Source organism: Aythya ferina (genome assembly GCF_964211825.1).
Source record: "Aythya ferina genome assembly, chromosome: 1".
In the NCBI taxonomy this organism is placed as follows: domain Eukaryota; kingdom Metazoa; phylum Chordata; class Aves; order Anseriformes; family Anatidae; genus Aythya; species Aythya ferina.
In genome coordinates, this window is record NC_140296.1 from 33808311 (window position 1) to 33832852 (window position 24542).

General features: G+C 38.4%; 2 long non-coding RNA genes across 2 annotated transcripts in view; one reads left to right on the forward strand and one right to left on the reverse strand.

Moving 5' to 3' along the window:
- The window catches only part of LOC311434514, a 339184-nt gene that overhangs the window by 18351 nt on the left and 296291 nt on the right, over window positions 1-24542 (reverse strand). The window lies entirely within an intron of this gene.
- On the forward strand, window positions 22342-24124 carry LOC311434508. The gene is made up of 2 exons (XR_014691545.1): window positions 22342-22602; window positions 23751-24124. It is a non-coding gene; the product is annotated as an uncharacterized lncRNA (long non-coding RNA).

The following is a 24542-nucleotide window of genomic DNA, read 5'->3' on the forward strand; positions in this document are numbered from 1 at the left end:
ATAAAAACTCTATTTGTTAAATAAAGATTGCGTTAGAAACTTTGAAAAGAGGTAACAATAACATTGGGATAAATTTATTTTTTAACTGTGATGTTAACTTTAATCTTTTCCTTATTTATTTTTCCCCCAGAATGTACAGGGATGTTATGTACACATCAATTATGATGACTACTTCAGTTTTATAATATCACTTTTTAAAAAGAACAAATACATGCACATTGTCATACTTCTTGTATACTTGGCTCAAGTTATATGAAAAAAAAATTTCAAAGTATTTAAAATATACATGTATTTTGAACAGTATTACATACTTTTTATATAACAGAGAAATTGTAATAGATCTGCATTTGCATTAATATTATCATTGACATAACTATATATAAATAAAACTAAATTACTTCAGAACTGAACTAATTAAATGAAATAGTAGCTACTTGCATCTAAAGACTATAACGCTTCAATTTCTCTGAAGGTGAACTTAAGCATAAATTGAGGATAGCTTTCAGAGAGTCCTTAGCTGAATCAATAACTATATGTATTTAGGTCTTCAAGTTCTGTTTTAGACCTTCCCCTAGAAGTCATTTGTGAAAATTTCCATATGAAAATAATGTACAGTATAAGGGACAGTGGACAGTGCATCTGTGAAATGGCTTTTCTTTATAGATGTCTCATTAATTTTTACTTTTTCTGAAATAGATCATGACCTTGTGCTGCTCAGTACTACTTATCCTGTTATAGGATGACTTTTATGTGTGTTATACAAAAAGATATTTTTAAAATTCTGAGTACAAACCCATGCTTTCTGACTGTTCTCAGAAACAGAAAAGTTTTAAATCTGAGGATTTAATGCTGAAATGCTATGTTTTAATTATCCATGAATTATATCCCCTCATTATTCACTACATATTCTGATGGTTGCTTCATTTTTCATATAAATTACCACAGAAGAATAGAAATAGCTGAATAGCAAGATAAATATAAACTTTACTAAAGAACTAACTTAGAAACGTGTATCTTTTGAATATTGAAAAGTTATGAGATACAGTGTATCATATGCCAAAGCCAATATTAAAACAACATCAGTTTTCATCACTTCTATGTATTGGTTCACTGTGAGGATTATAAATATAAGTGTAAATTGTATTCTAAGGATTTTAAATAAAACTAAAATCAAAGAAAAATCACAAGAGTAACTTACAATAACCAAAAAAGAAATTATAACAAATAACACCATGTCAGTGCTCCAGTGTTGTAATGATTTTAAATTAGAAAAGCAACATTTAAAGAACAGGTTGCTCATTTAACATTTTTAGAATCTGTCAATAAGATCACTTTTGGCACGAAACAGACTATTTATTCTGATTAAAGAACAATCTCTGAATGAAAATACACTTGAACAAATACCAGGATGGGTTCTTGATTTGTTCAGTGGGTAGAGTGTTCCCACATATCTGTAGTGTTTGGGGAAGATGCAAACAGTGCTTGAAAATCTGAAAATGTCAATGCAGTTTGTAGATAGCCTGTGGAGGTTACTAAAGAATATTGTTCCAATAAACAGTAGGAAGCTAGAGATCTGATTAACTCCTTGGCCGCACTGTTTGTAATTACAGGGTACCATTTGATGGACAGTAACAGTGCTCTCTGTTACTGAAATGAATTTTTTAATGAGTCATTCATACAAAATAGAGCAGATACCAGATATTGCTTAACACAGGTTAGCTGTTTCCCAGATTTGTATTTGTTTGTGTGAAAAATAGCTCTGTCTATGAAGAAATCTGTGCACAAAGGAGTTTCTTCCGCTTTGACATGCTCATTGTGTCTTTGGAGACATTTCTAGGAAAGAGAAATCCAGTTCATAACGGTAATATAATGACTACAGCAACGCAGTCTGACAAGGACTACTTTGCTATAAAGGTGCTATACCTGCTATTCTCCAGTCTCTAAGGTGATCTTGTGAGGAGGTGAGGTGTCATCTAGGTGTGGGAAAATGGGGACATGAAGTACCTTCTTCAGTTCTTTTTATTTGAGAAGTTAGCATTCTTATATTCAGAAATAAATGGCATTGTTGCAAATGTAAAGAATCATAGCATCACAGTACTTAGAGTCATATTAAAATGAGAATGTAAAGATCATATGCTTTTTGCAGCAAATCATGAATACCAATAACAAGGTCTTCTTTCAGAATAAGAGAGTTTATTTTTCTTGGGATATATTTTGGTTTGGGTTTTAAGTGTTTGAAAGCCAAACATTTAAGTTTGGAAATGTTAAAATATCACTATATGATTTATTTAATGCTAATATTTTGACTCTCCTGAGTCATCATTCCCATTTCAGTGTTATTCAGCTTTATCTCCTGTCCCCCCAAATAATGACTATGAAAAGCATGAGGTCATTAAAAATATAATTTGAACAGTAGGTCTAGCCTGAAAGAGAAAATGGTAATTTAAGACAACCAGATTATAGACCATAATCATGGCAACACCTGAGCCAGATCCAATGTTATGCAAGCCTAGAAGGTAAGAAGGAAGTATTTATTATGCACATGTATGGCCTACAATTTCTTATCTTTTTAGGAGACCTGAAAATTTTGAGTTGAAAGCAACTATTTCTATTCACATTGTCTAATGGTTAGATTGATTAATAACAAAGCTTGTAACTTCTGCTTTAAACAACTTAATTCAGCTGTCTTCAACTGATGTTTGGAGGTTGACTACTCAGTCAAAGGAACAAGTGAGCCTACTGATCAAGTTGGTCATTGTAATTATTTGTGCTGAGGTCCTGATAACACTTTCTTTGGATTGTGGACACGCAATCTTCCAATATAGGTTTATTTACCATAAAACAATAAGCTCTAATCCTCAATTACAGTGAATTTGTTCCAGTAAGCAATATCTTTTCAACAATTTGCAATAAAATGTTCAGAAGATAATTGGCAAGTGTGAAGAAAAGGTGACACGAATGCTGGAATATTACATCAATATTAATTACCTAAGGTTAGGACAGAAAGAACAAGGAATATCGTAGTAGTGAGACCACCTATATTTAGCTAGATTTTAAAGGCACCAGACAACACCTAAATTTTCTTTACCACAGTGCAAATCACTTAAAGGGCATGAGAACTGATGACAGCTATGATCTGATATGTGTTAATTGAGCTTTTATTTCCCTGTCACACCAATGTGCTTATGGATGAATATGCAACTACAATATACATGTATCTCCTGTAAATAACTGCATTTTACTAACACATTTATTACAGAACCATATTGTTTGTACTTGTGTACAGGGTTTATGTGGCAAGGTGTTGGTAGTGGGGGGATGCAGGGGTGGCCTGTGTGAGAAGAGTCCAGAAGCTGCCCCATGTTAGACAGGGGCATTTTAGCCAGCTCCAAAGGGACCCACCACTGGTCAGAGCTGAACCAATAAGGGATGTTGTTTGCACCTCTGTGACAGCAGATTTAAGAAAGGAAACAAACAAACAAACAAAAAACTGCTGCACAACAGCAGCTGGGAGAGTGAGAAATGAGAACCAGCCTCGTAGGTGCCAAGGTCAGTCCAGAAGGAGGGCAGGAGGTGCTCCAGGCACACAGCAGAAGTTCCCCTGTGGCCTGTGGAGAGGCCCCTGGTGGAGCAGGCTGTCCCCCTGCAGCCCATGCTCCATGGAGCAGATCTCAACGCTGCAGCCTGTGGAGGAGCCCCAGTGGAGCAGGTGGATGTGACCTGGAGGAGGCTGTGGCCCATGGAGAGCCCCTGCAGGAGCAGGCCCTGGGCCAGAGCTGCAGCCTGTGGAGAGGAGCCCACGCAGGAGCAAGGGGTCTGGAGGAAACTGTCGCCCATGCGGAACCCATGCTGGAGCAGTTTACTCCTGATGGATGGACACTGTGGTACAGATCTATGTTGGAGCAGTTCTTGAACAGCTGCTGCCTGTGGGAAGCCCACGCAGGATCAGTTCAGGAAGGAAGGCATCCCATGGGAGGGACCCCCTGTGGAGCAGCGGCAGAGAGTGACCGAGAAGGAGCAGCGGAGATGAAGCATTAAGGACTGGCCACAGCCCCCATTCCCTGTTCCCCTGTGCCGCTCAGGGGGAGGACATAGAAGAGGGGGGATGAGGGATGGGGGGGAAGTGTTTTTAGTTTGCTTTTAGTTTCTTACTCTTCTGGGTTGTTAGTAATAGGTAATAAATTTCATTGATCTCCCTATGCTGAACCTGTTTTGCCCATGATAATTGTTGAGTGATCTCCCTGTCTTCCAGGGATGATGACTCAACCATTTCCCTGGGTAGCCCCTTCCAATGCCTATCAACCCTTTCAGTAAAGAAATTCTTCCTAATAACCAACCTAAACCTCCACTGGAGGAGGTTTCAACTAAACAACTTTAGCCCTTTCCCCCTTGTCCTGGCACAGGGCATATGGGAGAATAGACTAATCCCCACCTCACTACAGCCTCCTTTAAATTACCTGTAGAGTATGAAAAGGTCACTCCTGAGCCTCCTCTTCTTCAGCCTAAACAACCCCAGCTCCCTTATCCGCTCCATGTAAGACTTGTTCTCTAGATCCTTCACCAGCTTTGTTGTCCTCCCAGCTTTGTTGTCCTCCTCTGGACTCACTCAAGCACCTCCATGTCCTACTTGTAGCGAGGGGTCCAAAACTGAACACAGTACTCAAGGTGCAGCCTCACCAGAGACAAATACAGGGGGACAATCACTTCCATAGACCTGCTGGCCACACTGTTTCTTATATAAGCCAGGATGCCGTTGGCCTTCTTGGCCACCTGAGCACACTGCTGGCTCATATTCAGCCAACTATCAACCATCACTCCCAGGTCCTTCTCTGCCAGGCAGCTTTCCAACCACTTATCTCCCAGCCTGTAGCGCTCTTTGGGGTTGTTGCGCCCCAGGTGCAGGACCCAGCACTTGGCCTTGTTGTACTTCATACAGTTGACCTCAGCCCATCGGTCCAGCCTATCCAGATTCTCCTGCAGAGCCTTCCTACCCCTGAGCAGATCAACACACGCACCTAACTTGATGTCGTCTGCAAACTTACTGAGGGTGCACTCGATCCCCTCATACAGATCACTGATGAAGATATTAAAGAGAACTGGCCCTAGTACTGAGCCCTGGGGAACTCTAATCATGACTGGCCTCCAACTGGATTTAACTCCATTAAATTGCAATGATTACCAATGATCAAAATGTAAGCAACATCAATATCAACCATACATTTAGTAAATCTGTGGAAAATGTAAATCATATCTAAATATAATGACAGCCTTCAATTTTGGTATTATAAGCAATATATTTCAAGTATATATGTAACTTGAATATGTTGACAACATATATTTTTGAATATTATTTTCATTGTTTATATATTATAAGAATAAAATATTTAAATATTGATTTACTCATGTATATATACGTTATTATATAATATAAATTAGCTCTGATAAACATATCTTATAGGTCTCACATGGCAATGCTTCTGACAAGCTGAGTTCCTATATAATCAACCTGTTCCTTGTTTTCCACAGCAGAAATCTATGCAATGTCTTACAGTTATCATTATACTTCCCAATACTTCATCTTTTGATCCTCCTGTGCTACTAGTGCATAAGAATACATTTTCTAGTGCTCTTGCTGTGCTCAGAAATACCTACAGCAGTAGAAACACAACCATTTTTGAAAGTGCATTTGTGTATATTATTTTCTAGTATCTAAGCAGATGCCTTGCTTACTTCTCTAGTCTATCTGATCTTTTTTATTTCTGCCTGAATGTTTGTCTTATTATTCCCACCCCATTTTCTCACCTCCCAGCTCACATTTTTTAATAGTCAAAAATAGACCTTATTGTAGTTCTGTCACATTGTCAAAGAGATTAGGCAAATGCATCTCTGGCCCTATATGAAGCTTCACTTCCTTTAAAGCAATGTGGCAGATGTGCTTATGGCTGGATGCCATACCCTTAAGCCAACACGATTGTTCCTGCCTGAAGTGATTGGTCTTTTACCTTTATTTTGTTCTTACAGTTTTTTAGAAGGGAAGTGGGGACAGGTCTTAAGATGATGTTCAGGTCTTCAAGATGATGTTCAAGATGGCAAGAACTGGAATCAGGGAACAGGTGGCTATAGAAGTTGATAACATGGTAAATAAATATAGTAGAAAAAAGAATGCTAATTTACTGACAAAAAAATATATATATATTTACTTCTAACACTGTGTTTTCCCTTTGAGATTGGTATATGTATTTAGTTGCATATCATTTTTATGCATATAAATGCTTAAAGACAAATATCAGGTTCCTTAAGGAAATTAAATTTAGCAATATAGCCATTTTACTAATCACATGAAGAGTTAAGTAGTGTTTGTAGTGACATGGCACAATTGCTGTCTTTAATTTGAGCTAGCTTTATGTTCTTACAGCTATCTTTGTTTTTTACAGAGGCTCAGTAACTCAGTAGCTATGACTCTGTGCCTGTCTGTATTTATACATGTTGGTCATGCACCATTGCTAATTTAAGATACTTTCTGTTTAGAAGCTACTGTCAAGTTCTGAAGTTCTACATCTGACACGATTATATCTTGCATCTATGTCATGCACAACTAAAATCTGTTTCTCTTATTCTAGTTTCCTATCTACCTTAAACACGTGTCTTTCTCCTTTTTATTAGTACATATTCAGTTTTGTGTAGTTTTTCTGGCCTTCTGAGAAAGTGGTACTGCATGTTGATGCTAAACATGCACTAAAAATGTTGTGTGAAAGGTCTCATAGTGAGTAAATCTCATTATTTCTTATTTAACTGTAGGTTTTAGTTTTAATATTTCTCTAACTTAGATAGTAAGAAGTTTTGCTTACATACCCACTGCAACTCAACTTCATGATCTCTTGGTTTTCAAGTAATGTTGTCACTTATTTTTCTGAATGAAATAATTCTGCCTACCCATAATAATAAATAAATAAAAAGACAGCAAAGCATCATAATCTGATATTACTACATTTTTTTTTTATTAATATTTTTTTTTTTTTTTTCCAGTGGTGCAGATAAATCTGGAGCAGATTTATTCATGGAGGCTATAGAAGATTTATCTCCTGCATGGATCCATATGCTGATGTAAGACCCCAAAGGAGGCAAAAGACTCAAGTTCTGTAGAAAGATAAGAAAGAATATTCACTACTTTAAAATAGAATATCAGGGGACAATGCCGTTTAAATAGACATGAAGAGTAGGAGAAAGGCACTGTTATTTTTATAACTAACAGAAATGGAAATCAGATCTTAACTGAGAGTCAAATATTTCTGAACATTTTAACTTAAATGACTTGCCCTAGATCACATACATCATTTCTGGTATAGCTAAACAGAGATTTTCTGAGAACCCTCACTATGAGAATTTCTCTAATTTAAAAACATCCTGATTTATCTTCCGAAAATTCAACTGCTAAGTAACCACTTCTTAACATCCTTCTGAAAATCCAACCTAAGATCTTAATTGTTCTGTTTTGCATCCAAATATTTCACAGATCTTTTTTTCTTAGCTGGTATAATATACTGCTTTTCTTTTTATACAGTAAGTTCTGCCAGTGAATATTATCAGTCCTTAGTTCATTACTATATTTCACTCCTATGGACTGAACTCTGTTAGCCATTTTTCAGCTCATAAGCTTCTCTGCAAACCTTTTCAATGTGTAAGCTCTGTTTTTCTGCAGTTGATACTACTGCAGCAATTTTAAAGCAGTTTTTATTCTGTTTAAAAATTTATCTTATTAAAGACCAAGTAAGGAAATAAAAGTAATAGTAATATGGAAACAGGCAAATATTTACTACTCGCCATCTATGATATTCACATTTTACTTTTTTAATGAAAGAGTAAGATATGATTGATCTCTACTCACAGATTATTAATAGCTGCAATCTTAATTTAAGATTTTATACATTGAAAAAGGACAAGAAATACTCTCCTTTGCCTTGTTATAGTTGATGGGGTAATAAGGATAAGGGATTGAAAGGTGATTTGTTTTTCAAACTCCACCTGAAAAGAACATGTATTTAAAAAAGAAAAGAAAAAGAAAAAGAAAAAGAAAAAGAAAAAGAAAAAGAAAAAGAAAAAGAAAAAGAAAAAGAGAAGAAAAGAGAAGAGAAGAGAAGAGAAGAGAAGAGAAGAGAAGAGAAGAGAAGAGAAGAGAAGAGAAGAGAAGAGAAGAGAAGAGAAGAGAAGAGAAGAGAAGAAAAGAAAAAAAAGAAAAGAAAAGAAAAGAAAAGAAAAGAAAAGAAAAGAAAAGAAAAGAAAAGAAAAGAAAAGAAAAGAAAAGAAAAGAAAAGAAAAGAAAAGAAAAGAAAAAAGAGGAAAAAAGGGAGGGAGGGAGGAAGGGAGGAAGGAAGGAAGGGAAGGGGAGGAAGGGGGAGAGGAGGGGAGGGGAAATAGTGTGAAAAAGGCAATTTAAAGCACTATATAACATCCTTTCTTGTTATTTGGGAGAGGATTTACAGAAAAGCTCAGGTAAATAATTTCATTTGGTTTTCCATTTTTTCTCCATAACAACTGAAGAAAAAAGTAACTCTGGAGGACATTTTTTCCTAAATATTTTACCATGAGGTTTTAGTATTAGCAGAAACTGATAGCAACCCAGAATTCCACTGAAAGTTATGATTCTGCCCTTTTTGTACCCCACATTTTTTTACACTCTTCTGGATTTTGGATATAATTATCACTGACTTGTGGGGTGAACTGAACAATTTGATTATCTGACTGCACACATATGTATTTCTTCCACCCCATGTTCCTGTTTCCACAAGACCATAGCCAGTATTAAAGAAGCAGCAGAAAGCATGACAGAGACCAGAAGTAGAAAAAAATAAAAATAAAATCAAAGACAGCATTATCTCTAAAGCAAAACCATAAAATCATAGAATCATAGAATGTTTGGAGTTGGAAGGAACCTTAAAGAACATATTGTTCTAACCCTGATACATGGACAGGGATGCCTCCCACTAGACCAGGTTGCTCAAAGCCCCATCTAACCTGGCCTTTAACACTCCAAGGGATAGGGCACTCACAACTTCGCTGGGTATCTGTTCCAGTGACTCACCACTCTTGTAGTAAAAAATTTCTTCCTTGTACCTAATCAAAATCTACCCTCTTCTAGTTTAAAACCATTCCTCCTTGTCCTATCACTACACTCCCTGAAAAAGAGTCCCTCTCCTGCTCTTTTCCAGTATCTAAAGGCCCCCTTTATGTACTGGAACACTGCTATAAGGTCTCCTTGGATCTTTCCCTTCTCCAAGTTGAACAACCGCAACTCCCTCAGTCACTCTTCATAGGAGAGGTGCTCCAGCCCTCTGATAATTTTTGTAGCCATCCTCTGTACATGCTTTAACAGGTCCACATCATTCTTGTTCTGGGGGTCCCAGAGATGGATACAGTACCCCAAGTGGTGTTACATACGAGTGGAGTAGAGGGGGAGATTCACCTCCCATGACCTGCTCTCTATGCTTATTTCCATGCAGCATGGGATATGGTTGACTAAATATGAATCTAGTTCTTATTACTAGCAATTTGAGATCCAAGCGGGATTTTCATATCCTTAAGATATGGGCAAAGGTTCTGACAGGACTTCATCCTCTGAGAAGGATCTGCTGTTGTTTTTCTTATGGGCAGTAGGGTGGGGTGGGAGGGTTGTTTTTTTGTGGGGTCTTTTTGGGTGTTTTGTTTTTATGCTTTTTTTTTTTTTCTTTTTTTTTTTTTCTTATTAGGCGATCAGCTGTAAGCTTCTTTGGGTGTTGTTGATGTTGTGACATTCCCAATGGAATTCACTTTCCTCTGCATAAACAAAGTGACCCAGCTGCAATGAGCGACTTGAAATATCAGGGCTTAATCAATTACCGGAATCCATTCAGATGACCTAGTACTTTCTTCTCTGTCTTTTGGGAATATAAGTAACCTGCCTTTAAATATGCAGTTTGATATAAACCTTTATATATACATATATATAATCAAATTATACTGTCATGTAGCTTGCTTACTTTAGAACAGAATAATTCAGATGCAAAGTTTTCTTGAAAAAAATGTAAATATTATTGATGATGTGAATTATGGATGGTGTGTATAGAATATATGACTCTCTGATTCTAATTCAGTGACAATAGAAAATGAATCAGATTTGGGAATTATAAAAAGCATAACATTGTGGTGTAGTGAATTTTATGACTTTTCACTAAGAATTCAGTAGGAAGAGAAAGCTCTTCTTCAATTCAGAGAGCTGAGTGTCATTCAAATTGAAATTCACAGAATCATAGAATCATGGAATGGCTCAGGTTGGAAGGGACCTTGAAGATCATCTAGTTCCAACCCCCCAGCCATAGGTAGGGACACCACACACTAGATCAGGCTGCCCAGGGCCTCATCCAACCTGGCCTTGAACACCTCCAGGGATGGGGCATTTACAGTTTTTTTTTGTCAAACTGTTCCAGTGCCTCACCACCCTCAGAGTGAAGAATTTCTGCCTAATCTAAATCTCCCCTCTTATAGTCTAAAACCATCTCCCCCTGTCTTGTCAGTATCTGATTGAGCATTTTTTTGTAAGCCACCTTTAAATACTCAAAAGCCATATTAAGGTCACCATGGAGCCTTCTCTTCTCTAGGCTGAACAGACCCAGCTCTCTCAGGCTTTCTTCATAGGAGAGGTGCTCCAGCCCCTTGATCATCTTTGTAGCCCTCCTCTGGACCCTTTCTAACAGCTCCACATCCTTGTGCTAGGGGTTCCAGACGTGGCTGCAGCACTCCAAGTGGGGCCTCACAAGGGGGACAGAAGGGGCAATCACCTCCTTCCTCTGCTGCTCGCCCCTCTGTTGTTGCAGCCCAGAATTCAGTTGGCCTTCTGGGCTACAAGCATGCACTGATGGCTCACGTTGAGCTTTTTGTCCACTAGAACCCCCAAGTCCTTCTCTGCAGGGCTGCTCTCAATGAGTTTTTCTCCCAGTCTGTCTTCATGTCTGGGATTGCCCCAGCCCAGGTGCAGCACGTTGCACTTGGCCTTGCTGAACCTCATTAAGTTCACGTGGGCCCACTTATCTAGCTTGTCCAGGCCCCTTTGGATGGCATCCCTTCCTTCCATTGTATCGACTGCACCATTCAGCCTGGTGTGATCTGCAGACTTGCTGAGAGGAGTGCACTCAATCCCACTGTCTATGTCATTGATAAAGACATTAAACAGGAGACCAGTATGTCATGTAGGATGATGTCAAAGGTCTTGTAGAAGTCTAGGTAGATGACATTGGTCAGTCTTCCCTTGTCAACTGATGAAGTCACTCCAGAACCAGAACCAATGCAGCTACCCTAGAGCCAATCATAGAATCAGATTGGTCAGACATGATTTGCCCTTTATGAAGCCATGTTGGCTGTCACAGATCACCTCTTTGTCTTGTATATGCCTTGACATCGCTATGAGGAGGATCTGTTCCATGATCTTCCCAGGCACAGAGGTGAGACTTACTCGTCTGTAGTTGCCTGGGTCCTCTTTTCTACCCTTTTTAAAAATGGGAGTGATGTTTCCCCTTTTCCAGTCAACAGGGACTTCACCTGACTGCCACAGCTTTTCAAATATGATGGAGAGAAGCTTGGTAACTCTATCAGCCAGTTCCTTCAAGACCCTGGGATGCATGGCGTAGAGTGGGATGCATCCCCATGGATTTGTACTTGTTTAGTTTCATCAGGTGGTCTCAAATCTGCTCTTTGCTTACACTGGGTGGGACTTTGCTCCCCCAGCCTCCATCTATGGGTTCAAGGAAACAACAGACTTGGAAAGCCTGACTGGCAGTGAAGACATGCTTTTTCCATGTCTGTTGGTACCAGTTCTCCTTTCTGGTTTATCAGAGGGGGCACACTCTCCTTGGCCTTTCTTTTCTGGCCAATGTACCTAGAGAATCCCTTCCTGTTTTTCTTTGCATCCCTTGCCAAATTCGGTTCCATCCATGCCTTGGCTTTCCTGATCCTATCCCTGCACATCCAGACTGCATCACTGTATTCTTCCCAGACCACATGTCCCTGATTCCACTGCCTGTGCATTTCCTGTCTGTGCCTCAGTCTGACCAGCAGGTCCTTGCTCAGCTATCCCAGTTGTCTGCCCTCCCTGCCCGTTTTTCTACAGAGGGGGATGGAGAGTTCTTGCACTCCAAGGAAAACATCTTTAAAGAGCTGCCAGCTCTGCTCAGCTCCTCTGTCCCTATGGACAGTATTCCAGTGTTAAAATGTCTTTAAATAGCTTGAATTTTGCTCACTGAAAGTCTAGGGTCCTGACTTTGCTCTTTGTCAGGCCCGTGTTCCTCAAGATCACAAACTCAGCCGGGGAGAGGTTGCTGCATCACTGTATTCTTCCCAGACCACAAAAAACACCCCCAGGTCCATCTCCTCAGGGCTGCTCTCAATTCATTCTCTGCCCAGCCTGTATTTGTGCTTGGAATTGCCCTGACCCAGATGCAGGACCTTGCATTTGGCCTTGTTGAGCTTAATAAATTTTGCACAGGACCACCTCTCAGGCCTGTCAAGGTCCCTCTGGATGTCATCCCTTCTCTCCAGTGTGTTGACTGCACCACACAGCTTGGTGTCATTGTCAAACTTGCTGAGGTTTCACTTACTCAGTTTCACTGTCCATATTGCCAACAAAGATGTTAATCAACACTGATCCTAATACTGACTTCTGAAGAACACTACTCATTACTGATCACTTGGACATTGAACTGTTGACTGCAGCAATTTGAGTGAGACCATCTAGTCAATTCCTTACCCACTGTGTGGTCCATCCATCAAATCTATGTCTCTCCAATTTAAAGACAAGGATATCATTGTGTCCTCCCAGTATGAATCTATGGTTTGCATCTGCAGAAAGCTTAATCTGGCCAATTTTAGGTGTCTGATATCTGTCTCATGAAATACCTTGCTTTCTGAAGTTACCTGATTCTCTATTCTGTATATAGGAAGCCTGTGGTGAGGAAAAGTATCTATAAGTTAATTCTTTATGTAAGCTAAATCTCATTTTATGCACCGCTTTGATAGCAACAAAAGGACAAGTCATGAAGAAAAAAAGTTTATGGTTGCCTGCAACTGTGTTTTAAATTGATAAAGTGTGTTGCTGTGCATTACTGCTCCTGGCTCAGCCACCAGCTCTCCAGCAAGTCACTGCGGAGATGGTCATTTAGTGCTGTCATCATAAATAACTTCAGTTTCAGGGGCATGGCGGATGATCTCTCCTAAGCATTTTGCTACTTTGAAATGCTTTCAATACGCCTTGTTACTGATGAAAGCATTAATAAATAAATAAACCCTCCTTCTGGAAGCACAGGTTTTGAAACTACAGCTCTGACAACTAGATGTCGCTTGAAGTGAAATGACCACTGCTTTTAGTTCCTGTGAAGGTGCAACAGCAGTCTGCTCCTTCTGTTAATCTCAAAAACCATACATCTTCTGTTTTGATAATTGAAGTAATCTACTCATCTCATATGTACTTATTGACAATCATGATTTGCTCCTTTTAGTAAAGAGTTAAGTTTAAATTTAGCAAAGTTAAATCCTGAAGCTAGATAGGAAGTGTGAAAATGATCTGCACTGGTGACCAAAATGAGCAGATTACACAGGTGAGTGCAAGTAACTATTATGTGCTATCAGTGAAGTATAAATGATTCAGAAAAGTAGACTAAAAGAACTAACCTTATGTTTTAGATACCATACAAGGCCCCCATCAGGTCAATGTGTATTAGTATGAGAAGCTCATTAGATTGACAGATTTCTTATGGACTGCTTTGTGTTGTGACAATGGGAAGTCATAACAGTTTGGGGATCAGAACTGAGACTCAGTACAGTGAGTGGCTAAACTATTTTTCTGTCTGGTCTTTTGTTTAGGACTTACCCTGTGCCAGACATAAGCCTGATCAGAAAATCTCTCTGTGCTCAGAACTAAAGATTTATCTTTTTACAATATTTCCTTTCCTTTCCTTTCCTTTCCTTTCCTTTCCTTTCCTTTCCTTTCCTTTCCTTTCCTTTCCTTTCCTTTCCTTTCCTTTCCTTTCCTTTCCTTTCCTTTCCTTTCCTTTCCTTTCCTTTCCTTTCCTTTCCTTTCCTTTCCTTTCCTTCCAGGCAGGGACTGAAGAAGGCAGTAATAAGGAGAAGAAACAATCATTGACAGAAATTGGGAAAAAGAGATGAAAAGATAATTTTGACTAATATTTCCTATTCATTTATAAGGAAAACTGAGATATAATATTCTTTGTGTTGTGGCACAAGTAATTTTACCTATATAGCATATCACAATGGTGGGTATGTCATTTACTGTTACAGTGGTTACATGAAAATATGTATACTATTTTTTGTAGAAGTTTATATTTCTTTCACATCAAAGCAATGAGATTCCCTTTGTATTTTTCCTTTTTTATTCTTAACCCAGTATGAGACTGGATTAAACTATCTAGTTCCTATTTGAATTTCTGAAGTGTATTTCGGCTTCATAAATTTGGTTCAAGTTACATTCTGATTTCACAAAATTATTGTTAGATTAATTTGCATTTCTTTATCAGTATTTATACTAAACTTACTGGGAATTTGACCCAGGGAAAAAATATGCACTTTCACCATGTGATTGGAATAATTTCAGATACATATTTTTGTAAAGGCAGTAGCTCAAGTAGGAACAGATTTTGATACATTCACTCATTTTACAGTCCACTTTATTTTACAAGGAGTCCAGTAAAAGTGAATGGACATGATTTTGGTACACTTTTCTTTCTGTGCTGAATAATAAATTACTCTGTCATTTTTATATGCCTGAATCACAGAGTAAGATAACTCAGTAGTTCATGGAAATCCATTTGAGTGAAAATTAAATATGTCATTTTTCTGTTCTGCTCTTCATTGATCTGGAAAACAAAACATTGCTGCCTCTCAGTATCTATCCTTTACATATTTGAAAACTGGTATTATGGTCTAAAAAAGCCTTCACTTTTCTAGATCAAAACAAGTCCAGTTTCTATAATCTTTCCTTATAGATCTCATTTTACAAGCAGATGAGATTTACCTTTTACCATAACATCGAAGTATCCTAGTATCCTGCACCTTTACACAGTTTCTTTAATTAATACTTTTTTTTTTTTTTTCTTAAAAGGACTCTAAACAAAGACAAAATGAGACTATTAATAGATTTACCTTCTGCATACCCTTGAGATGCAATTCAGAGCACCTATGTTTTCTTTTCTCTATCATTTGAGAAAGGAAAATAATTTCTGAGGGCAATGGCTATTCTTCAAGATAGAGTCTTTGTGGAGATAATAAATAATTCCTAGGTTTCAATTTAAGGAATTGTTATTGCAAAGGGGAGAGGAAATATTTCATTGCCTTCTTTACAGCCATTTTCTTAATACGCTTCAAAAAGAGATTGTTTTTTTGAACAACCTCATGTTTTCACTCAGGCTCAGCTTGATTCAGCTTTATCTCCATTGTAGATTTCTACATTTGATTTCTCCTTTAATGCAATACTTCTCTTACTTTTATGTTAAATTTACTCTTATCACCTTCAGCCCATTTCTTGAGTAAATGATGTTCAAAATTATAATGTTATATCTTTAAAGCAAGTAATCAGCACTGGAAAGGCTGGAAGGTGGGAACTAAGTCTGGTCAGTCACACTAATTTTTGAGAGCATAGCAATGTTTATTCCAGCAGGGTTACCTGATCGAGGACTTCTATGCAGGGAGAGTATCATAAGAAACAAATCAAACTACAGGTGCCACTTCCAGGAAGGATGAATCTTGCAACTGATAAGATTGTGAACCAAGGGGGTCCAGCCTGGAAGGGTGCCGGAAACTGCAGAACTCTGCAAACCCATGGGGCTTGGCAGGGAGAAAGAGGAGGCACAGAAGGAACAAAGAGGCAAGTAAGTAGAAGAGGGTACAGAAGGGTTGGTTGCATATAAAACAGGGCCAGTCAGTTCTGTGGTTAAGTGTTTCTTAACTATCTGTGTATTCACACTCTCTTGCATGTGTATGTGAGCTGCAAGGAGTACATGCCAGCTACAGGTGAGACTTGGAAGTGGGTGAGTGAAGATGGATGCCAGCCACTGAAGTCAGGCTGGGGAGCAGACAGCCCTGGCCTGTGGTGCTCACTCCTGGAGTGAAAGCCCCCACATTCAGTTTCGGGCATTTGCAGGATGTGTGGGTGTGCCAGTGGAATTGGTGCCAGCTACTGCATTCAGGACAGGAGTGTATGTACCTCAGGCCTGTACAGTCAGCTACTGGAGGGAGTGGAGGATCCTAGCATCAGTAGTTTGAGGGGTAACAGCTCTCTGGATCTGAAAGAGTCCTGTAGACTTTGTTCCTGGAGTGTCAGCTACTGGGGAGACTGCCATCTATGAGTTGACAAGGTAGCAGCTACTGGAGTAAGATCAGGGGTGTAGGCACCCCTGGCCTATCATGCCAGCTACTTGAGTGGGGGTTCTAATATCCATAGCTGGAGGGTTCTCTCTAGACCTAGAGAGGGCTCCACAGACTTTGAGTCCAGAGTACTAGTTACTGTGAGAGGATCAATGTGAGTGGACTGGATACCAGCTAGAGTCAGACCATGGGTATAGGCACATTTAGTCTGTGGTGCCAGCTACTGGAAAGAGTGGGGATCTTTTACTCCCCAAGCAGGAGCTCATTAGCAGGAACAGTGTGTTCCCAAAACAGCTACTGGTGGGTGACTGGCATGAGTGAGGTGAGTGTGAGGCTCTGTACTGGCAGCTGGAGCATGGTTGTGGTCACAGTCTGTGTCTGGTGCTAGCTGCTGGTGGGAGATAAATGTCTGTATCTTCCCCAGACCCACTGTGTGTAGGTATGTATATGTGTCTTCTAGCAAACTTTAAGCCAGGCCAGTCGGTGAGTAGGAGATCTGGGCTGGGGTACAAGGTGGGGAGGGGGTCTGCTCTGGTATGGCCATGGGGATTTGTGAATGTAGTGTGTGTGAGGGATGAGTGTGTGAGTGCTATGTGTTTGCCGCCAACTTCAGTCAAGCAGCTGGGAAATAGGTGACCCATGAATCAGGAAAGGGGGCCCAGGATCTGGGTATGGGCATGTTGGATGGGCAGAGGAACCGAGCTGGTACTTGAGGTATCCAGGCAGGGGTGCTGTATAGGCAGAGGGGCCATGCCAGGTACTCTAAGGATCCTCAAATGTGTTTCTGCTTGTGATCCTGGTGTATGTGTGTGTGTCTGCACTACTGGACTTCTATCTCTAATAGCCACAGAGACTGGGGACTCACCTGACTGTCTCACATTTTATGTGAGTCCTGTGTGTAACTGATGTTGAAGGCAGCCCTCGACCAGGGCAGCCTTTGGGTCCAGCTGTGTCAGTGCTCTATTTCTGTCCATGTGCATCTGTGTGTCTCTGGGATATGTGCTTAACTTTGATACCGGTTGAACCTGCAAAGGTGAAAGCCTGGGCAGAAACCCAGGGTTCCCAGGCACTGGCCCCAGCAGCCAGGCAGAAGTGGTTCTGAGCTGGAGAATCTGGAGGAGGTGCTCTTTGCTCTTCAACTCCCTTAACAGTTTTCATGATTTTTTTATTTTATTTTATTTTATTTTATTTTATTTTATTTTATTTTATTTTATTTTATTTTATTTTATTTTATTTTATTTTATTTTATTTTATTTTATTTCAATTGGGTGTGCATCTACTTTATAATCACTTGACCTAGAACACTTTTCTCTAGTTTTCTTATAAATTTATGTCAACAGCATCTCCTAAATAAAGATTCTGTTGAGTTATATCACATCTACCCCATCCTTGTCGCCTCTTAAAAATATGAATGAGATGTTTCTCATATTGTTGTTGACAAATCTGTATCTGCTGATTCTTATTTCACTGTTGTCTTCAAGTATTATACATTGTTTGTTTAATAAGTAGCTAGCAGCATCTTTCTGTATGTTGCTGTTATGTTCATTAGCACAGATGCTTTTTTTCCCCCTCTGTTAAAGACTGGTTTAGCTGAGGAGTATTTTTCACTAGTAAATCAAACTAAAACCAAACTAAACCAAACCTCCTTGGTTCTCAAAGACTATAAGTAGCAGTTCAAAAAAGCTTATGAGATGTCTTGTAATTGCTCTAGTATAAATTTTGTCAGGCCCTGCAGTCTTAAATATCACTATCTTAGCTAAATACTAATTAAACTGTTTAAACTATCTGTTTCCATTCTTGTGTATGTTCCTACCTACATGTTGTTAATTTTAGTTGTGTTGAGCCTTTGGCCACAATCAACCTTCTTCACGAAGTCTGGAATAAATAATGATGATGATGATGATGATAATTTTATATTGTGTGTAATTCAAACAGTGCTAGTTTTACAACTGCAGAAAGATGCACTATGCCTCATAGCACCCTGTGAGGCGTTAGTTCAGTACTGGTGAAGTAAGGAAAGGACAGTACTATGTTAAAAGTTGGGTGTAAAATTTTCCTGAGCTCCATGGAAATCCCGACAGTGACTTCAGCAGAGTTTGGAAGAAAGCATATAGGACAAGATATGGGACTAATCTTTAAGCACAAAATGTGTATCAAAATTGCACCTTCCAAGCTGCTTCCAATTTTCCCACTATTCTACTTGCTTCTGTCAATTCCTTTTCGTCGTTCTGTGGCTAATTTTACTAAATCTGCCAATGTACATTTCTTTTCTATCCTTTTTCCCTCTTACATATATCTTGTCCCAACCTGTAGCAAGGGGTCACAGGTAACATCAGCAACAGAAATAGCAACCAAACTTGCAATATCAGGGCTGTGCCAGACAGTAGGGCTTCTACTGAATGAAGGCCACTCAAGGAAGACAGTTGCTGTATGATAACTATACTAGGCAGTTGCTGCCACTTCAGAGAATTAAATATGTAAAGAATAGCTTCTGGAAAGTGTCACCTCCTCCTCCCATCAGCAGCTCTCTCAAGAGAAGCAGCAACAACAGCCTGAATCTGTGTTGGATTGCTGGAAACTGCATAAGTGCGTATGTATGGATATTTAGATAAGAAAGAAGATTACAGGAAAAAGCATGTATATGAATGTGGGTGATATGAAACTTTGGGTAAAAATTAGTACCAGGCTTTTGGAACAGCAAGGGAAAGAAAAATAACAAAGAAAAAAGATTTTTTTTAATGCTCCAATTTGCAAAATGAAAAGATTAGGCTGCTTTGGCAGGGAGAAAAAACAAACAACCAAAAACCACAAAACCTCTCAGGAAGTCTACAGAGGACTCCAAGGAAATGGTTCTATCCAGATTCTTCCAAAGTTTCTTTTAAATTAATTTCCCTTCCTTTTTCCTTACAGTTGATTTTCAGCTTAACCCTTTGGCTGCTGTTTTTACTGTACCTTTACAGCTGAACAAAATATGAGAGCTTCCCTTCCAATTTTTATAATGCATACTGTTTAATAAACAGCTAGTATGCCAAGTACTTGACAAAACAGTGTAAATATATATATATTTATTATTCTATACTCGCTAATTTGAAACTTAGTGAAGCAAAAATATAGTCATAATATGAAGTGAGCAAATGCTATTTCATTCAACCACAATCTTTTACTTCACATAGTAATAGATGGACTGTTTTAGAAATTGAATTAAAAAAAATCTCTATATAATCATTAGGATACTAAGCTTAAGATACCATGCATCCGTCGTAGTAAGTACTACTTACTACGATATACATACTGCCTACACAGCGTGAGAGAGACCGTTTTTGGCAATTTTATTATTGCATAACCTTAAAAGCATCAATGTAGGCATAGAAACAAATGGAAGAGAGACAGCAGCATTGGTATAATGCATTGTGTATAATGTATTATACACAGAGATAAAATGGGTCTTTGTATGGAAATCAAACACATTTCTCATGTCTGAGAGTAATGAAGTATAAGAAATCCAAATTCTTTTTTTGGGCCTGATTTATATGATTCTATATTGCCAAAGTTGTCCATACAAAGAAATACATTTATATTTTTCTCTAGCCTTTGATGGTGTGAAACGTAATCTAAGAATCTGCGGTTTATTCTTTGACCATGCAGCAGAATGATGAATAAGAAGAGAATAACAGAATGTTCTGCAAAATAGTTCAGGTCTGTCAGGAAAATGAACAGCTGGGAGGTAAGTATTGGTTGAGATCAGTTTCTGAAATTTTCAGTTTTGCTAGGTCTGTGAGATAAGCTGACAGGGAGAATTGTGTGCTTTAGGGAACACTGAGAGAATTCCTGAAAGGTGGACAACGCCTGGAGGAGCAAATGGGGGAGATAAGGAAAGAAAAAGTAAGAAATCCTAAAAGTAGCAATTCAAAAAGTTAACACCTATAAAATAAAATCATCTGATAAATGTCAGACTGTGTTGACCAAATGTCAGACATAAAATATAATGCAATAACTGAAATGTGTATTTTAACAGATTGCTGCATGCTGCGAGAATCAATTTGGGGTGTTCACGCATGGGGTTTTGGTTTAGCTCATATACAAGAATCACCTTCAGAGAAGATGACTTTACTTTGATAATAAATATATATTAAAAAGGCACAATATAATTAAAGAGCAACTCAACTGATAAGAAATGATTTAAATCAGTGTAATAACACCGATCAGTGAAAACAAAATCAGGTTCCTGCACCTACATTGGGTTTTGGATTCTGAGTCACAAAGAACAACAGAGTGCAAGGGCTTAATGCCAGCTTTTGGTTGTAGCTTATATGAATTAAGTAGCCTAATTAATTTAGTTTCACTGAGTTATATACAGGGAAAAGAGGGTGTTTCAAAAACAGTAATTGTGTTTAAAACTATTCTTTAAAATCTCCACAGGTATATTTCTGTGTGTATCCCCAGTGACTACTGGATGATTCTGGTGTTGTTTTTTTAAATACGTACGGGTATCTTATTTCAGAATAGAGGTGTTTATATGCAAAATCATGCAGTACTTTAAAATCATTTCTCCTTTCTATCCTTAGGGGGGAGAAAGTCAATAATGATAAGAAAATGGTTGATAACATTGATTTACAAAAAGTGGTAGACTGCATGCTACAACAAGTATAAGTTATCTGCATGTATCCCCAGTAGGAAGCTGTCTGAGTATGGAGACTGAACTTTCCTCTTACTTTCTCAGCTGGGAATGTAATACATTGATGAAACAATACAAGGAAGTTGCCAGTTCTTGCTGTTTCCATCCTGTAGTTATATAGAAATCTTTATTCACCACTTTGTATCTAAAAATCTACATAAACCATGAATTAATAACAAATAAAGAATGTAAGCAACATATTGGCATAGAATGTATATCAAGGCAACTGCTTCATAAAAAATAAAGAGATATATCATGATTGCACCACCTCCTGTTTCCAGCTTCTTCCCCCCACAGTTACAGTGCATTCTGTTTTGCAAAAACAAAAGCTTCGTTTTGGAATTGACAAAATGCTTTCCTTTTCACTGGGCATGGAGTCATATATAGCAATGATTTGGTCGAGAAGGTTCATTTGGTCAAGAATACCGCGCTATAGCAAAATTGATTTTCAGGACTCCTAAAACATTGCTTATGAATGGGTGTCAAGTCCTAACCTCCAGTGTCTCTAGTGAGACCAATTCCACTTAATTCTCTGCAACTCACTCTTCTCCATGACTTTTAGCCCAGCTTTTATGTTTTTCCTAATATTTAATCCACAGTTCTCTTCTGCAGTTTGAGTACATTGCCTCTCTTTCTGTCCTTACTTGCTAAAAGCAGTAATTGGTCCCCATCTTCCTTAAAATACAGCTTTTTGGATTCAAGGACAATTATATGCCTTTTCAGTCTTTCACCGTAGAACATGCCCAGTTCACTTAGCTGAAAATGTCTTCTTTTTCAAACATTTCATTATTTCTTTGTCTCTCCTCTACATTTTTTTTAATTATTTTAATTTCAAAATATGTTGTCCAAAACTGAATGCAGTTCAGACTAACATGGAGTACAGCATAACAATTTTTTTTCCCTTTAAAAATACTTCTATCAAGAGGACTTGAAGTGGGAAGGGAAAAAGTGATGCTACTCCTTTAACAGCTACCTTCTGTAGATATAAGGACATGAGAATAATGGTGTGTCTATGTCAAGGTGTTGGTAGAATGGGAGCTGCAGAGGTGACCATTGTGAGGAGAGGCTGGGGCTCCCTGTGCTGCACACAGCCACTTCCAGCCGGTTCTGACAGCCCTACCACAGCGCATGTCTGGGCCCAGCAGCCAAGATGACAGCACCTTGGAGAAAGCAGAGTTAGGAAGGGGGAGGAAATGCTGAACAGTGAAGAAGTGAGAACAAAAAGGAATGAGAAACAGCTGTGTAGACACCAAGGTCAGAGGATGGGGAGCAGGTGCTCCAGGCACTTAGAATAGACCACAGTGGAGCATGGGAAAGGAGTGCAAAGAGAAAGGAGCAGGAGAGAGAAGCTGCTGTATACTGATTATAACTTCCCACCCCGCACCACTCAGGGTGGGGAGAGGGGTCTGAGGTGAAGGAGTGAAGTAGAGCATGGGAAAAGAAGGAGGAAATAGTGCTTCTTTACCATTTGTTGTCTTGTTTCCCCGTACACCAATTAGTAATTAAATATTTTACTTGGCAAGAAAGTAAGTTGTGTTTGTTGTTGTTGTTGTTATTTGTTTGTTTGTTTGTTTGCTTTCAAAGTAAGGTTTGTTTTGCCCACAACAGCAATTGGTAGCCAATGTTCTATCTTGATTTTGATCCGTGAATTTTCTGTTCTTATTTTCACACCCCATCCCTTTGTGGGGATGGGGGAACAAGCAAATAATTTTATTTTTTTAAAACAAAATATTTTGCTGTTTGCCAGTTGTAACCCATTACATCCAGTAGATTTTTGTTACAGTAAAATTATGTGCATTTTTCTGAGGTTTTTGTGTTTGGATTCTTTCAAATTAGAAGTAATTTTATCTAAAAACAGCATTGCAAAATGTTTATGGCTAAAAAAAAAAAAAAGGGTGCCTTGAGTGATAGTTTGTAAAGGTATCTTATTTATAAAAAAATAAAAGAAAAACAAAGCCACAGAATAACTTTATCACATTATACTGTGAGAAAAACAAACACATATTGTGAATATGACTTACATTTTGTCAGCTACTCGAATCTGTCTCTATAACCAAAGAAGAAATTGGCTGTTCATGTATCAACATCTCTACTTTAATTTGGATCAAAAGAGTATATCTGAAGTAAATCCCCTGATCATATCCACTTCCTGTGCTTAGGTTCTTATTCTGGAGAATGCAGATTTAATCCATTCAGATAAAATAAACTTAAAACTGTGTTCCAGGATCTCAATGTACTCCCACTCCAGGATGGTATTCAATCCAGTAGACCAGACAAGAGCTAATCTGAAGTAAAGCTTCCAAACTGTATATATTATAACACCATTTTTATTATGCTTCACAACTTGCTGATATCCTTATAGCTATCATTGAAAGAACATTTTGGTTTTCCCTTTAATTTAACAGTTTAGTCCAAAGAGAAGCAAAAATCCTGTATTCATTGTAATGGTCTTTAAAATAAATGTTCAGTATGGAGAACAAAATGACATCCTCAGAATAGGAAGTAAGCAAAGCTGGATGTTGCTCTCCTGCTGATTTCTGGTTATTGTATAACCTCTATATTGCTGACTGAGTAAACATTGTTATATCTAGTAGGGAGAAGTGGTTGGTGTTTTTATTATTATTATTATTATTATTATTAATTTAATTTTATTTTTTGTTGTTGATTTTACCAGGAAATGTCACTTGCTAGCTTGATTGGTGGACTTTATCCTCCAGGGTCTAAGGCACCAAGAAAAGTGGTGAAGAGAGAGGAGCAGGAGAGAGAAGCTGCTGTATATTGACTATAACCTCCCTATGTGGCCCGCCATATTCTAGGGATTTCAGCATTTGAAGCCAGTCCACATGATGTGTGGACTGCCTGAAAGTCTGGAATCACTGAGGCTATTAGCCTGCTAATACACATACACAAACTATTTAACAAAGCATTCAGCAAAGACTCACTGAAATTTCAGACTGTAATCGTGTTGTTCCTGTGTGTCAGTTTCTATACAACCTTGAGGCCAAAAACACAGGTGGACAAAATAAATAAATAAATGAATAATCCCTGTATCTTTGAGGTTTATTGAGTGCCTCATTATGGACTACTTGTGTGTTTTTCCAAATCTAAAGGACTATTCAGTACCGAGTAATATTTATTAATTCTTCTTGATGTGTTCTGGGGCAAGCAATTCCAAACCCTCTTTCCATCATTGCCTAGCATATGTCCTCTTCTCTTATGCTTATGGGGAAAATAGATCACATAATAAGCTGTAGAATTTCCTTTAACATGCAACAGGAAGCTTCATTTGCACATTTTTACTTTAGTAGATTAAATATGTGCTGCCATACTTATTTTACTTATATATATATATATACACATATTATTCAAATGTTAGAGGTCCTTACAGTGCGTTTTATGTTGTTGCTCAAATTCCACTTCAGTTTTCTCATGTATCATATATATTGACTAAAAAATCCCTGAATTT